This window comes from Boleophthalmus pectinirostris, unplaced genomic scaffold (assembly GCF_026225935.1).
Source record: "Boleophthalmus pectinirostris isolate CB_2022bp ecotype Guang Dong unplaced genomic scaffold, ASM2622593v1 HiC_scaffold_2, whole genome shotgun sequence".
NCBI lineage: Eukaryota > Metazoa > Chordata > Actinopteri > Gobiiformes > Gobiidae > Boleophthalmus > Boleophthalmus pectinirostris.
Window position 1 is genome coordinate 9,496,685 of NW_026571152.1, and position 16,195 is coordinate 9,512,879.

A 16,195-nucleotide genomic window follows, 5' to 3' on the forward strand; every position below is an offset into this window, starting at 1 on the left:
TATGGCCACCATAAAGACATCTGGGCAAATGCAAACATTGATTTTCTGACTCCATATACAATAACCTTTCCAAAAATATATAGGTTAGCAAACCCCCCAAAAATTCCCACAAAAGTATATAAGGAACTGGACTAAGAACTGAAGAATTTGCATTATAATGACAGTGAATGTCTTTGATAGAACTGAATTTTTCTTGTGCTATTATGTGCATTATGTACATAAAGCACATAATAGCACTTTTTTTCTTTTTTTTTTACTTTCACCTCTCCTCTGATCTGAGCTGCACCAACTGATTCTGGAGATAAAGATTCCAGGTAAAATAACATCTCCACTGAGTTGAGCTGGAGACAGATCCTCCATAAAAAACAGGTTTGCAGTTTACATAATCCAGTGTCCTTGGCAGCCCTTTGAAACTCTGAACCTCTGAACCTCTGAAACTGTGCTGTAGAATCACAATCACTCAGTAAAATGTGTAAAAGTTTTGAGTAAAAGAGAGAAGGAGAGAGAAAGAGTAGAGAGGGGGAGAAAGAGGAGGGAAAGGAGAGACAGACAGGGGAGACAGAAGAGAAGGAGGGGGAGAGAAGAGAAGAAGGGAGAGAGGAGAGACAGAAGAGAAGGAGGGAGAGGAAGAGTGGGAAGAGTGAGAGAGAGGCACAGTGTGAGAGAGGGAGAAGAGCGCGTGCCACCAGCTCCAGCGTAAGACGCATTTTTTCCGAACCCTGGCATTACGTCTCCACGGCAACGAGAAACACAAATAAGAACCACCAAAAATACTACTGGAAATATACACAGTGAAGAGAGAGAGCGAAAGAGGGGAGGAGAGAGATGGGGGAGGAGAGGAAAAAGGAGAGAGAGATTTTGAAAAATAAATTGAAATTAATTTAAAATGCAATGCTGTTAGTTGACAACAATAATCAGGAGTAAACTTATTGTAGTCATGCAAAAGTTACAGGACCAGGGACTAAATCAGAACTAAACTAGGAACTCCAAAAGCCTCTTGTTTTGACACTTTTTTTTTTAACCTGGATGCCCTCCCATAAACTGCTACACTGTCTGCTCTGGGTAAGGTAGGAGTAAACAGCAGCTAAAACAGAACTAAGCCAGAACTAAACCAGGACAAAACCAGAATAAAACCAGGACTAAACCAGGAGTAAACAAGAACCAAACCAAGACTAAACCAGAACTAAACCAGGATTAAACCAGGACTAAACCAGGACAAAACCAGGATAAAACCAGGGATAAACCAGGGCTAAACCAGGAGTTAACAAGAACTAAACCAGAATTAAACCAGAACTATACCAGGGCTAAACCAGGACTGAACCAGGAGTAAACCAGAACTAAACCGGAACTAAACCAGAACTAAACTAGAACTAAACCAGGACTAAACAAGGACTAAACTGGAACTAAACCAGAACTAAACCAGGACTAAACCAGAACTAAACCAGAACTAAACAAGAACAAAACCGGGGCTAAACTAGGTCTAAATCAGGAGTTAACAAGAACTAAACCAGAACTAAACCTGGACTAAACTAGGGCTAAACCAGAACTAAACCAGGACTAAACCAGGAGTAAACCAGGACAAACCAAAACTAAACCAGGACCAAATCAGGACTTAACCAGGACTAATTCAGCACAAAACCAAGCCTAAACCAAGCCTGAACCAGGACTAAAACAGGACTAAAACAGGGCTAAAACAGGAAGATTACACTGTGAAAAAGAGCGCCACCTACTGGACTGGTTTACTCCAACATGAAATCAGCAGGATGCATATGGTCCTGGTCTGGTCTTGGTTTGGTTCTAGTCTCATCATGGTCTGGTTCACATTTGGACCTGGTCTGGTTCTGGTCTGGTCCTGGTCTGGTTCTGGTCTGGTCCTGGTCTGGCTCACATTTGGTCCTGGTTTGGTCCAACACTGGTTTTATGTAGACCGTGTGAGCTTTAAAACAGAACTGTGTGAAATGTGAACCTGCTTCTGGACCAAACGTTTGACAAAAGAAGGAATATTGTCTAAAAAGTCTGGATCCTTAATTCAGGCTTTGTATAAGTCATCTTTGGTTCACCCGTTACTTGTAGATAAATGTAAAATGTTATATTTTTTTACATCAGATACATGAAAACAAATAGTAGAAAACCGAAAAAATTTGGAAAATACACAAACACCATCTAAAATGAAATTGATTATTATTAAATTTTAGCAAACTAGTTGAGAAGATGATACAAAAATAGGCCAAGTTCTAAGTCAGATCTATGGAAAGGCAAGTATTAGCACAGTAAGAATGCATGTTATGTTTTTCATAGTGTTTCTGAGCAGTATTAACCCCAACCAAATTCATTAAATGGAAAAGTTATATATTTTTGATGCTATATTGTGGAACCTTTCAGGCAAAGCAATAAAATCTTGCAGATCCTCCATCAGAAAAGTTACACAGCGCACCTTTAACATTATGGTTGCGAGGTAACAGACCTCTACACTTGTCATATCTGCTGCCCAAGTCCAACCAGGAAGTCAAATTAGAAACTTGACAAAATAAAAATTAAAAAAAGGGAAAAAAAAGTAGGCAAGAATTTTTTATTTTTTTTTTAAAGCCAAGTCTCAAAAATTTGCTGTTTTCTGATCTATGTTATAATGTTTCCTCATCACAAACAGACCTGGAGTTGTGTTTTGTTTCATTCACATGTTTAACTCACAAATGCTGAATATTTACACTGAGTTCTTCTCTCAGACAGAAAACACTCTGTTCCACCTTGTTTTGTCACGTGGTAATACAGGAAGTCATTTGGATGATTTTAGCCCTGGAATTTTTCTTGATCAAAAATTAAAATGTAGCTGCTAACTTTAAAACAACCACTACATGACATCACAAGTTGGAACAGAGCATTTTGATCTTTGGTGATGTAAACAGACTATGGTAATAAACCAAGATTACTCAAACAAATGTCAGTGAAACTAAACACAACATGGGTTATATTGTGTAAAAGCTCGCAAGAGTCAATTCTGCGTAATTAAGTCGCTGCTTTATTCGTACCTGTAGGTAAATTTGTTTTGTAGATTTGAGAGGCAGGTCCCACAGTTTACAGTTCATTCATCCACATTATGCACAATCAAAACGTATAAAAACACAATTACAAAATAAAGTGTTACAGTGCTCCAGTGCAGAATGGCTTTGTTCTATAAATAATTAATTAATTTCATCCATCACACTTGGGTACAATCACAATAAATATTAAATATATAAAAACACACGATTTTTTTCAAGACAAAGTACTAAAATTGATAGATAAATAGATTACAGTTTATTCATAAATATGATAGCAGCTGCAAAACAATTTGTTCTAGATCTTGAGAGTAAAAGCCTCAAATATAGGACCTTTAAATTTGATGAAGTTAAATGTTTTAGAAAAAAAAGAAGTCTAATCAGCCATAAGCTCTTTAAAGTTATGTTTTTATCCTTCACATTACAGTGGTGTCAAAGCGCCGCTCTCAGAAAGTTGTGAAAAGTGTTTATAAACTCATCACAGTGAATAATGAGGATGCTCTGAATGCATAAGGTAAATGAGGAATAATTGATTTAGTTCAGTAAAAATCAGGTAGAGTGCATTTAAACAGGGAAATATTGAAAAATGGTTCAGTTCTGGTTTAGTTCTTGTTTAGTTCTGGTTTACTCCGGGTCTACTCCTGGTTTAGTTCTTGTTTAGTCCTGGTTTAGACCTGGTTTAGACCTGGTTTAGTCCTGGTTTAGACCTGGTTTAGATCTGGTTTTGTTCTGGTTTAGTTCTTGTTTACTCCTGGTTTTGGCCTGGTTTAGTCCTGGTTTAGTCCTGGTTTAGACCTGGTTTAGATCTGGTTTAGTCCTGGTTTAGTTCTGGTTTAGTTCTGGTTTAGTTCTTGTTTAGTCCTGGTTTTGGTCTGGTTTAATCCTGGTTTAGACCTGGTTTAGTTCTTATTTAGTCCTGGTTTTGGTCTGGTTTAGACCTGTTTTAGACCTGGTTTAGTCCTGGTTTAGCCCTGGTTTATTTCTTGTTTAGTTCTGGTTTACTCCTGGTTTAGTTCTTGTTTAGTTCTGGTTTACTCCTGGTTTAGTTCTGGTTTAGTTCTGGTTTACTCCTGGTTTAGTTCTGGTTTACTCTGGGTCTACTCCTGGTTTAGTTCTGGTTTAGTCCTTGTTTAATCCTGGTTTAGTCCTGGTTTAGTTCTTGTTCACTCCTGGTTTTGGCCTGGTTTAGTCCTGGTTTAGTCCTGGTTTAGACCTGGTTTAGACCTGGTTTAGTCCTGGTTTAGACCTGGTTTAGACCTGGTTTAGTTCTGGTTTAGTCCTGGTTTAGTACTGGTTTTGGTCTGGTTTAGACCGGGTTTAGACCTGGTTTAGTCCTGGTTTAGTCCTGGTTTAGATCTGGTTTAGTTCTGGTTTAGTTCTTGTTTACTCCTGGTTTTGGCCTGGTTTAGTCCTGGTTTAGACCTGGTTTAGACCTGGTTTAGTCCTGGTTTAGTTCTGGTTTAGTTCTGGTTTAGTCCTGGTTTAGTCCTGGTTTAGTTCTGGTTTAGTTCTGGTTTAGTTCTTGTTTTGTCCTGGTTTTGGTCTGGTTTAGACCTGGTTTAGACCTGGTTTAGTTCTTGTTTACTCCTGGTTTTATCCGAGTTTAGTCCTGGTTTAGTTCTTCTTTAGTTCTCATTTACTCCTGGTTTTGTCCTGCTTTAGAGAGTGTAATCTATTTGAGGACGTGTTCAGAATAAGCCTGTCCATGTCTGTATTTGTTTACTGAGAAAGTGTCATCAAATCATAAACCTGGGCTCTGTTTGCACACGTCTATTTTGCACATGCTCCTTGATGAGTCCACAGATCAGACTTCACTGTAAACAGAAGGAAAAAAAAGTGATAAAAGTAAGTGCCTGATCAGGGCTGGGCCTATCAGTATGAGGAAGACACGAAGAAAGAATGAAACAGCAAGAAGCACAGTAGCAGTAGCACTTGAATCTAAAAGGAGAGAGGGACAGTGCTGCCTCTAGTGGACAAATGACATAATACAACAACAAGTTATACAGATATTCATATATACAGAGAGATTTCAGTCCTGGTTAATCCTGGTTTAGTCTTGGTTCAGTCCTGGTTAAGTCTTAGTTTTAGATGCATGAGGGTGAGTTGTACGGTCGTAGGGAGTATTATCTGTTCCATAAGGGTGAATCATTGTACACATTTATCTTACAAAACTTTTTCAGATTGTTTAGACCTGGCTTAGACCTGATACAATCTAGATTCCTGTCCTGAATCCCAGTTACACTCTGCATTATTTACAAATTTACCATATTTTCTGCACTATCGGGCGCACTTAAAAGCCTTTAATTTCATCAAAAAATTACTGCGCGCCTTATAATCCAGAGCACCTTATATATGAATTTATTTGGGTGTTTAGTACGACTTTAGTAAATTACAAACCGCACCACTTGCAGCATTACGGCTCCCGTAGTCAGGAGCATTGTGGAGTAAAACATACTGTGATTTAATTAGGGGTGTCAAATTATCGCGTTAATTGCGATTAATTAATTACAGTCATATTTAGCGCGTTATGTTTTTTAATCGCGTTAATCTAATTTTTAATCTCTAACTTTAGTGTTTCTGTATGCGAGTTGCTTTATTATAAAACCTGTTTTTATGTGTTGTTGGGACAATAACACACACACACACAAAAACCACATTTATAATTTTTTTTATTTCGGTAATTCCACTCATTGCCGGAAACCCACACAAAACGCGCACAGTAAGAGCGATGTGAACGTCATGTTAACATTGGCGGCGTCAGGCACAATGGACGAGGTCGAAGAGCCAGTAGAACAGAGTCAGCAGTGCACAGGTAAAAACACATTTGTGTCTTGGAAATTATTCTCCCGACGTGAAATATAAAAGAAAATAACTAATATAAAATCGCCTACAACTTAAATGTCACTGGTGAAAAAAACCTGCATAGGCTCATGATGTCTGCACTACTGTCCTATAGTGACCTGCCACATGAGGGGACACGCACACAAACACACACAAACACAAACACACACAAACACACACAAACCTTCATCATCGTCATTAACCTGAGAACGCGCGGACCACGTTTCCTTCCGTAGTTACTGCGCGGACACCGACGTGCTCCCGTGAGCCGCGTGTGGATCGTGTTTTCTCGCATACGCTGCGTAAACCGCGCCTCCTCCTGTGAGCTTCTAAACCAGAACTAACACCAAGACTAAAACCAGGACTAATCCAGTCCAGGACTAAACCAGGACTAAACCAGGACTAAACCAGAACTAAACCAGAACTAAAACCAGAACTAAAACCAGGACTAAACCAGAACTAAAACCAGAACTAAAACCAGGACTAAACCAGGACTAAAACCAGAACTAAAACCAGGTCTAAACCAGGACTAAACCAGGACCAAACCAGAACTAACACCAGGACTAAAAACAAGATTAATCCATTCCAGGACTAAACTAGGACTAAAGTAGGACTAAAGCAGGTCTAAACCAGGACTAAAACCAGTGATCTCATATATAAAGCATTTCTCTATCAATAATATTTTTAATATGGTTAAGGAAAGACTGGACTTTTTATTGTCTTTAAGTAGACAAAAGTTATTATGTTCAGATTTCCTCGTCTTTGCTACTTTACAGCAAACAGTTTCTTATTCATGGAGACTTGGGCTCAACAGCCAATTTGGAGAGATTTGTTAAACAATAAATGACTTTATAAAGTCACTTTTTTTTGGTTCTATATCAGTCTTTTGATCTGCCACAATAATGTAATAATGAATTTAAATGAAAATACCTCAAATTGAAGGCTTTTCTCAGCAATTTTTAGGTGAGATTAAAATGAGATTAATTAGATTAATTAATTACAGATCATAATTAATTAATCTCTCAATTTTTTTTATCGCATGACAGCACTAGATTTAATATCAAAATGCACCTGTCAAGAGACACAATCACAACGCCCACTTTAAACTCAAGGTTATTATAAAGTGAAAATGTGAGCTGTGTGGGAGCAGTGGATGAGAGAAGGAGAACACACATTCACCAAGACAGGGAGACAGTACTGAGCAACTTACGCCACGATCTGCCAATGGATCGTGGACGCCTGGGCTAAGGATCAGTATCAACTGTGGTCCGAGCTTTCACCAAGACCAGAATCATCACTGAACTGCCAGGGAACAGTAACCACACTGACTCAGATAATGACGAGAGGGATGTGGGCGTGCTGGACGCCGTAATCGCCCAACTGTTTGAACAATTATGAGTTATTGTGAATACGCTAACAATTTAGCATCTCAGACAGTATTTTTTTTACATTGAACAAAGCTGAGAGTTATTGTGAACATGTTAAATAAAGTTTGACTGACTTATCTAACTGCTGTGTTTCATTTAATGCGCCTTATAGTCCGGTGTGGTTTATATGTGAAAAAAGTTTGAAAATAAACCATTCAATGACAGTGCGCCTTATAATACAGAGTGTTCTATAGTGCGGAAAATACGGTAATGCTAAACTAATTTCCTCTCAGTAATTGCGGAGACATCTTGGACATAAAGAGAACAAAATCCGCACCAGAGTCCAGATCAGAGTCTGGGATGCAAACCAAAAGAGGAGTCTACTGGAGACAGACCAGTCCAGGTTTGTTCAAGAGGAAAATAATTTTACAAAACTGGTTTAGCCTTCGTTTACACCTGGTTTACACCTGGTTTAGACCTGGTTAGACCTAGTTTAGACCTGGTTTAGACCTGGCTTAGTTCTGAAGAAGAGCTACACTACATGCATTTTCTCTAAATAATTGCAGAGAACATGAATAGACCAGGATCCACACCAGATTTCAGGCCTGATTTCAGACGATATATCAGTCCTGTCCCAGTCCAAGATCCAGACCAGACCTCAAGGCCCCGAAGCACAGCGGAGGAGAGAGGTTTGTCCTTCATTTATACTAACACATTGTTTTCACTGGGTTCATATCATTTGAATGTAAGTCATTTTAGTCAGCTAGATAAAAAGTAATTATAATGACTAAAACTATGACGCAGATGACATCTATTTTTATTGACTAAAAATTTAATGCATGAGTGGAGTACATAGCATGAGATTTTTGTTCACTAAAACTAAACAAAAGCTAAAAAGAATTATTTGACACTTGACTGAAATTAGAAAGACAAAAACTTTATAACATTTTTGTGTGAAAATGAACACCCCTAACCACACAATCACTAAATCATGCCTGTTTTTCTGTGTAGGTGTTCGAAGCACAAGAAGAGGAGCAGGTCCCTTCCAGAACCTGCTCATGACTCGTAGAGGGCAGGATCCTAACAGCAGCTGCCTCCAAACTGCTAGAGAGTTCTTTAGTATTTACAGTACATCACAGTGGGGTGTTCTGCATGTATGTCTATGGTGTAATGACACAATGCACACATTAGCAATTCACTGCCTGATACGTTTTTAAATTGTCTGAAAATTCTAGAAAAATCGATTAAAACACAAAAAGGTGAGAGCGACTAACTGAAAAACTGTTGGCTAATGCTGGTGAGCTTGTGACAGTAATTTTCTGTGAGAGGGAATTGTTTAACAGCACAAATCAGCTCACCTGTTAAGTCACTTCTTTATGGTCAGACTGAGTTAAAATAAAGCTACAGTATATTAAAGTTTAACTTAAGTAACAGAGCTCCAGACAGAGCAGTGCATCTATTAGGTGTAGGACTCACTCTTGTGCGTGAGCAGGGCGCTGATGGTGCTGGTCGCTGCCTGAAACACTTTGGTTGACGAGGAGTGAAGCAGTATGGGCGCCATCAGCTGTCTGTGAACTGGAGTTCTGGAAACATAAACACGTCCTTTAGCTCAGGGATAGTTGAAGCAGTGTAGGTTTTTTCATGTAACATAGTGAAACTGGGGTGGACCGCCTAAGCACAGTCAATCAGAGTCGTATTTACAGCTTTTACTTCCAGGTTTACAATAAAATCCTTCATTTTTAGATGTCCTATTTCACAAAGTGAGACTTCTATGGTAGTCTCAAAACAAAATGTACCTACATATATTTTTTTCTTTATGTAGGTACATTTTCATGGTATATTATTAAGGTATATTATATTATATTATAAGGTATATTATTACATAAGGAATGAAAGAGCTGATGTTCAAGTTCACCTGTGTCCCTGATCCTCCACAGACTGGTTCACTCCAGCTCCTTGCAGTAACAGGCTGTGAATCCCCCAACTCACCGCCTCCTAAAAAAAAATACAATCACAAAAACCCCACAAAGATTTATTTGAATACATTTTGATGAGTTCCATTTGTAATTTTTTCCTTTTAAAAGTTATGCTGCACAGATATGATGTTGCTCTTAAGAAAAAAAAGTATTTAACTCAAAGGTGCACTGTCTTGCCACTTGAAATAAGTGTGTCTATAAGTGTGACAAATAAGTACATAAGTGTGTCTATAAGTAATAAGTGTGACTAATCCATGTGTACACGAGACATATATTGCATGTGTCTGCTGTGTAGTTATAATATATGACACACATGGATCATTATGTTGCACATTTTAACCAAATGAATGCTCTGCATGTATGTGGACACCACATTTTCAAAAATTCATATAAGGCAGAACAAATGTTGGATATGTTAAAAACAGATGTCTAGTCTTTCTAAAACAGCCCATTTTATGTTGGTGGGTGCTGTCATTTTTTGGTATAACATGGTAAAGACGGCAACAAATGTATTTTTTCCATTTTTAACATTTAATATCTTGTAGAGCGTTCATCATACAGACTCATTTTTAAAATACAAAGTACACAGTGTGTGTGTGTGGGAAGATGAATGTTAAATATCAAACTTCTGTTTGAAATTGCACTTTCCACAGTCCTTCAAAGACACACTCATATTTGAAGAAGAGAATTTTCGAGCAAATTCAAGCCCCCAGAAATCTGTGATAAATCAAAAGCACATGTGTAAAAGTCCATTTGTCAATTTTTTATAACTGAAAATTTGAACAGCCTACCTTAAACAGGTTTTTAGATACAGCAATTTGAAAGTGGCTCCTTGGAAAACTGTTCAAAACAGGTCAGGGGGGAGTTGACAAAATATTTTTTTATGTCAAAACTATAATTGGGAGTTGGGAGATAAAATTTGGGACTTTTCCTATTGGAAAGTGTGTGAACCTCCTAGAAATTTTTCAGTCAAATCTGAGATGGTCGGGCGGGGGCATTTGAGATTTGGCGTGGAATGACCCTTTAGTGCTGGTTTAGTTCTGGTTTAGTCCTGCTTCAGACCTGTTTTAATCCAGGTTTAGTCCATGTTTAAGTTAGGTTAAGCTTGCCATGTTGAAATGAATAACAAATGAAACATATTCTAAAAGCTTGTGTTGTTTTGGCTGGAGGCGCCTCTGCTCCATGTGACAATGACTCACTCCCTCAAACCACAGCCAATTTGGAGAAGAGAGGTGAAAACACAAGACTGAAACCTGATTGACATGGGATCTTCTAATCTTTTTAAAATATCTAATGCATGAATTATTATTTATTGTCAGAAAACATGTATAACTTACCTTTTTCTACTTTTTGAAGCTATTCTTTGCAGCTTTAGTTTTTAGGAGCTCACAGGAGTCCATGTTGTGCAATATAGACCTTTAAAAACACAGAGGAGCACTTCCTGGAAAAGGAGGGAACCAGCTTATGACATCAGCAGGTGGAACAGAGTATTATGAATATAAGCAAAGATAAGTCAACACAACTCCATGTAGTTTTTTGTTAGAGTGCGAAACAAAAACACGTATTTCTCGAGAATGGAGTTTTCTGTTTACATTTCTGTTGTTTCTGACTCATAAATAAATATTATGTAAAGTTCTTTTCTTCTAATTTTGCCATTTTTCTTAGTCATGTGTTTGAAGATTTTGGCTCTACAGAAAAAGCCGAAAGATCTGACCTCTCCCAGACCCTATTTAAACGCCTCTTACAACTACCAACATCACCCATGCTCCCACATGGCAATTTTCCATAAATATACAAAAGTGTGATACAAAAGAATACACTGCAACTTGACAAACCTGATGTCATGTGGAGTAATTTCAGTGTTGTGAAGGGGGAGTGATTTAGCAAGGGGAGGAGAGGGCAATGTTTCTGTGTTGTTTCTGGCAAATAGAACATTTTCAAAATAATAAAAGGTAACATGGTTATTTAAATGTTTCGTGTTAGCTGCGAATACCCACTAAAAATTATATTAATAAAACAAACTAAACAAATACATTAAAGTAAGTCATTAAAAAATTCTAAAACAATAGATTTTTTTTCTACCTGCTTTTATTTTATCTTTTTTGTACAGACAATGAATTTGTTAAAAATAAACCCCTCAGCCTTTCCGGAAGGCTCACACAATAATACAAAATACTTTTACTTTTCATGTAGTAGAGTAGAAAGTACAGGTACCTGCACTCAGTATTCACTTAAAAATAGTACAGTAACCTAAAATATATACTTAAGTACAGTACTTTACTACTTTTACTTCATTATGTTCCACCACTGGCCGAGTGGAGGTCTGAGAGGAGGGTTTCTGGGTGGAGGGGGGTCTTCTGGGTGGAGGTCTGCAGTCAGACTCTGTTGGCGAATCTTTATCTGTAGCTGTGAGAGAGAAAGGGAAGAGAGGGGAAGACAGAAAAGGTCTTAGAGAGACTGGGAGAGAGACAGGACAGAGAAGAACAAGAGAGAAAGGAGAAAGGAGAGAAACAAAAGAGAGAGGGTGAAAGAGAGAGAAATTAAGGAGAGAGATAAAAATGAAAGAGAGAAATGAAAGACAGAGAGAAATGAAGACGAGTAAGAGAGAAATGAAGGAGAGAGAGAAAGAAATGATAGAGAAAGAAATGAAGAAGAGAGAGGAATGGAGAGAGAGAAGTGAAGGACAGAGGTAAAGAGTAATGAAGGAGAGAATGAGAGAGAGAGAAACAAAGAAGAGAGGGATAAGGTGTTAAGAGAGAGAAATGAAGGAGGAGGAGGACTGGGGGAAACACTGTAAATTGTAAAATAAATTAATAAAATCAAATGTAAATTGAGGATTAAACAGGAGCACAGCTTCATGATATCGTGAAGCAGCAGGTGAACTGTGCACTGGGGCAGTGAAAAAGTGAATTCCAACACAGAACACTGACCTGTGTCTCTCTCTTTAACACAAGACATGTCCTGTGTGTTTCTCTCTTTAACACAACACATGTTCTGTGTGTTTCTCTCTTTAACACAACACATGTTCTGTGTGTTTCTCTCTTTTACACAACACATGTTCTGTGTGTTTCTCTCTTTTACACAACACATGTTCTGTGTGTTTCTCTCTTTAACACAGGGGTCGGGAACCTTTTTGACTTAGAGCCATGAAAGCAAAATATTTGGAAATTTATTTCAATGAGAGCCATATAATATATTTTAAGACTGAATTAAACTAAATGTGAGTATAATAAGCCTCTGAATTTATTCTTTAAATAATGTTGTTATAATACTCACCATTAATGCGACTTCTAGTGCTGCATGGTGAGGTTAAGCTATATATATATATATATCTATATCTATATATATCTATATATATCTATATCTATATATATATCTATATCTATATCTATATATCTATCTATATCTATATATATATATATATATATATATATATATATATATATATATATATATATATATATAATGTATTAGTCCAGATGCCATCTCATACGGACCTGGACTAGGCTCAGACCGATGTTCCCAATGTTCCTCCAGTTGCCAAAGGAATCTATGTTCCCCGTTCCCCGTGGGCCGTCCTCATCTCAAGTTATCACCATGAACTCATAAAGCAGCAGCATGAAGCCTAGAACTTTGTACAAACTCACCGTACATCAGCCTGGAGCAGAAGCTCTGAGTTTGGGCAACAGCGCTAAACACATGGGTGCAATCACCGTAGCTCAGCCCCTCAAGATGGGGCTGGGGGTCCAGTGTTGGTCAGATGGTCTTGAGGCTCCATCCTCCATGTCCTGGTTCCAGACAGGGGCGAGCTAGACCAGCGTGCAAAAGACTGGGTCCGAGTGCTTCAAGGCCGTCGTCTGCGCACTGGTTCCGTGTGGGGAAAACGAGAATGCACTGTGGACTACAGGTCTGGACGGGCTGCTCCGGCCCTCCGCGCTTGACCGCGGCTGGTTCCGAGTTGGTGCAAAGCATCCGGACAGAAGCGTGAATCCGTTTGGTTCGTTATATGTTGTTCTGAGCGTCCGTCCACACATGTGTTTTTTTTCCCCAGGGAAAGCTCTTCTCAGGTGGAGGCACCGGACACCACACCCCGCTTCAGCTCATCTGTTTCTTCTGGTGCAAACACTTTTCATGTGTCTGCATTTGCACACAGCTGATGGATCATGTCCATGAGCAGAGATGAACAAGGGCTCAGAGGTCAGTGATTTTGCCACTTCTTTAACAGATCTGTGGAGAGGCGAGCCCGCTCACTAATGCATGTTTTTCAAGGTATTTTTGAGTAAATCTTACAACTGAAAAAATGCTACAGGTTTGAATCTAATCCAGCTGCTCCCAGAGGCTCGGTGTAGTTATGACGGCGCTTGATGTCGTATTTATGCGGCTTGATGTAAACGAAAACTTTTTTGAAAACGATGCTTTGTGCACGATGTTATTTTGGAAAACAGAGGGAGGGAAATATTTGTTTCTTAAAATACCCGGCTCTGTGTAAATGTAGCCTAAAACAAGTGAGAACATTTGATGTTTTATCTGCGAGCCAGATGCAATCATCAAAAGAGCCACACCTGGCTCGTGAGCCATACGTTCCCGACCCCTGCTTTAACACAACACATGTTCTGAGTGTCTCTCTCTTTAACACAGTACATGTTCTGAGTGTGTGTTTCCTCTCATTGTCCCACACTCACAAACACTTCCACTCTTTTCCACCGGGGACACACCAACTCTCTCTCTCTCTCCCCCCCTTCCTCTCAATCTTTCTCTCTTCAGCTCTCCTTTTCTCCCCCTCTAACCCTCTCCATTCCTTCACTTTCTCCATCTCTCTCTCCACTTCTTCCTCTCCCCCCCCACTCTTCATCTCTCTCAACCTCCCTCCCTTTCTCCCCCTCTCTCCATCCCTGACCCCTACCCAGTCCTTCTCTTCCATCTCTCTCTTCAACTTCCACGCTATCTCTTCTTCCCTCCCCTCACTCTTCCTCTTTCTTCCTCCCTCCCTTCCTCTATCTTCGTTTCTCCCTCCCCTCCCTTCATCTCTTTCTTTCACCCTCCTTTTATCCCCTCCTCCATCACCCCCCTCTCTCTCTATCTTTAACTCCCTCTCTCGCCACCCCCTTTCTTCTCTTTCTCCTCACTCTTCCTCTCTTTCTTCCCCCTCCCTCTCTCGATCACCACCTCTCCTCTCTCTCCCTCCATCTCTCCCTCCCCACCCTTCCTCCCCCTCTATCTGACTCCCTCCCTCTCCTCCCCTTTATCTCTGTTTCTATAGCTCTCCATCTCTACCTCCTTCTTTTCTTCCCTCTTCCCTGCTTTTCCTCTCCCCTCTCTGTCACCACCTTTCCTTTCTCTCTCTATCCCCTTACCCTCTCCACCCCCTTCCTTCTCTTTCTCCACCCCCTCACCACCACCTCTCCCTCTCTCTCCATCCGTGACCCCACCCCCCTGCTCTCTCTCTCTCTCTTTCTTTCCAGAACATAAAACAAGAACAGATCACATCATGGTCACAGGTGTAAATAGGCCATTCTAAAAAACAATGGGCAGGATTCTCTCCAGGAAAAAGCATTCACTCAAAGGTCAGATCAGGAGAAGGTCTTGACTCTTGAGAACATTCCAGAACACACCTAAAGGTCCCATATCTCATCAACATTCCCTGGGGGTGTGAAGCTAACTGTAAGCACTGCTCTGTCTGAAGCTCTGTTTACTAAAGTTAATCGGAGCTTTATTTTAATACAGTCGGAAGAGAGAGAAATGACTTGGCTGTAACTAGATTAAGTAGTGTTGTAGTCAAGAGCGCTCTAATCGAGACCAGGACAACACCAAGACCTCTGAGGGTCGAGACTGAGACAAGATCAAGACTTTTAAAGGTCAAGACCGAAGACCACGGCCCATCCAGACCCAGTCAAAACCATTTTTGTACTTTTCTACATTGTTTGAATTTTACAGTTATTTTGGCATGACATATATATCAATGTTTTTTTTATAAATCTATCTCCATTTTATCACTCATTGAGACCAAGACCAGTCTGGAGTACTATGATACTAAGATTAGGTGAGCTGTGGACTGTTAAACAAGTTTTTAACACATAAAATTACAGTCAAATCAAACACCTCAGTGGGACCATGAACACTTGTCCTCTCATTCCCAACATCACTCCTTTTGCCAGAAACCTCTGCCTCATTTTTGACTGTTACCTCAACTTCCACCTTGCCTCGACTCCAAATCCATCTCCCGCCTCCAACTGGTTCAGAAGCAGCAGCTCGGCTCCTCACTGGATTTAACAGACATCAACACATTACTCCTGTTTTACTTCCCTTCACTGGCTGCCTGTGTGTTTTAGAATCGGTTTTAAGATTTTACTGATCACTTTTAAAGTTCATTTAGGTCTTGCACCAAGTTACATTTCAGAAATTTTAACCCCGTACGAGCCTCCCGCAGCCACAGATCCTCAGGCAGGTCCATGTGGCTGTTCCAAAGTCCAGGCTCCGGACGAAGGTAATGGAGCCTTTTCAGTCCGGACGCCTCAGCTTTGGAACCTGCCTGAGGAGATAAGGCTCACACCATCAGTATCATCTTTTAAATCACTTCTTAAAACCCATTTTTATTGGTCGGTCTTCCTATAACTCAGGGGTGTCAAACTCAAATTCACAGAGGGCCAAAATTAAAAACTGGGACTAAGTCACGGGCCAAACTAAATATTTATTGAACAATTTCAACAATATCTGCATGTTTTCTTTTGAGATATGTAATGTTAAACCTTTTCTCATTAAAATACATTTTTTATAGTTTTGCTTTGAATCCAGAACAAGCATAATACAAATAATAGCAACACTAAATAGTGTCTCTATAGTCTATCTGTAACCGACGGGCAGCTCTAATACATATTTGATATGATGTCGTGGGCCAAATGTAATTATATCGTAGGCCAAATTTGGCCCCCGGGCCTGAGTTTGACATGTCTGCTATAACTGGTTTTAACTTTATTTT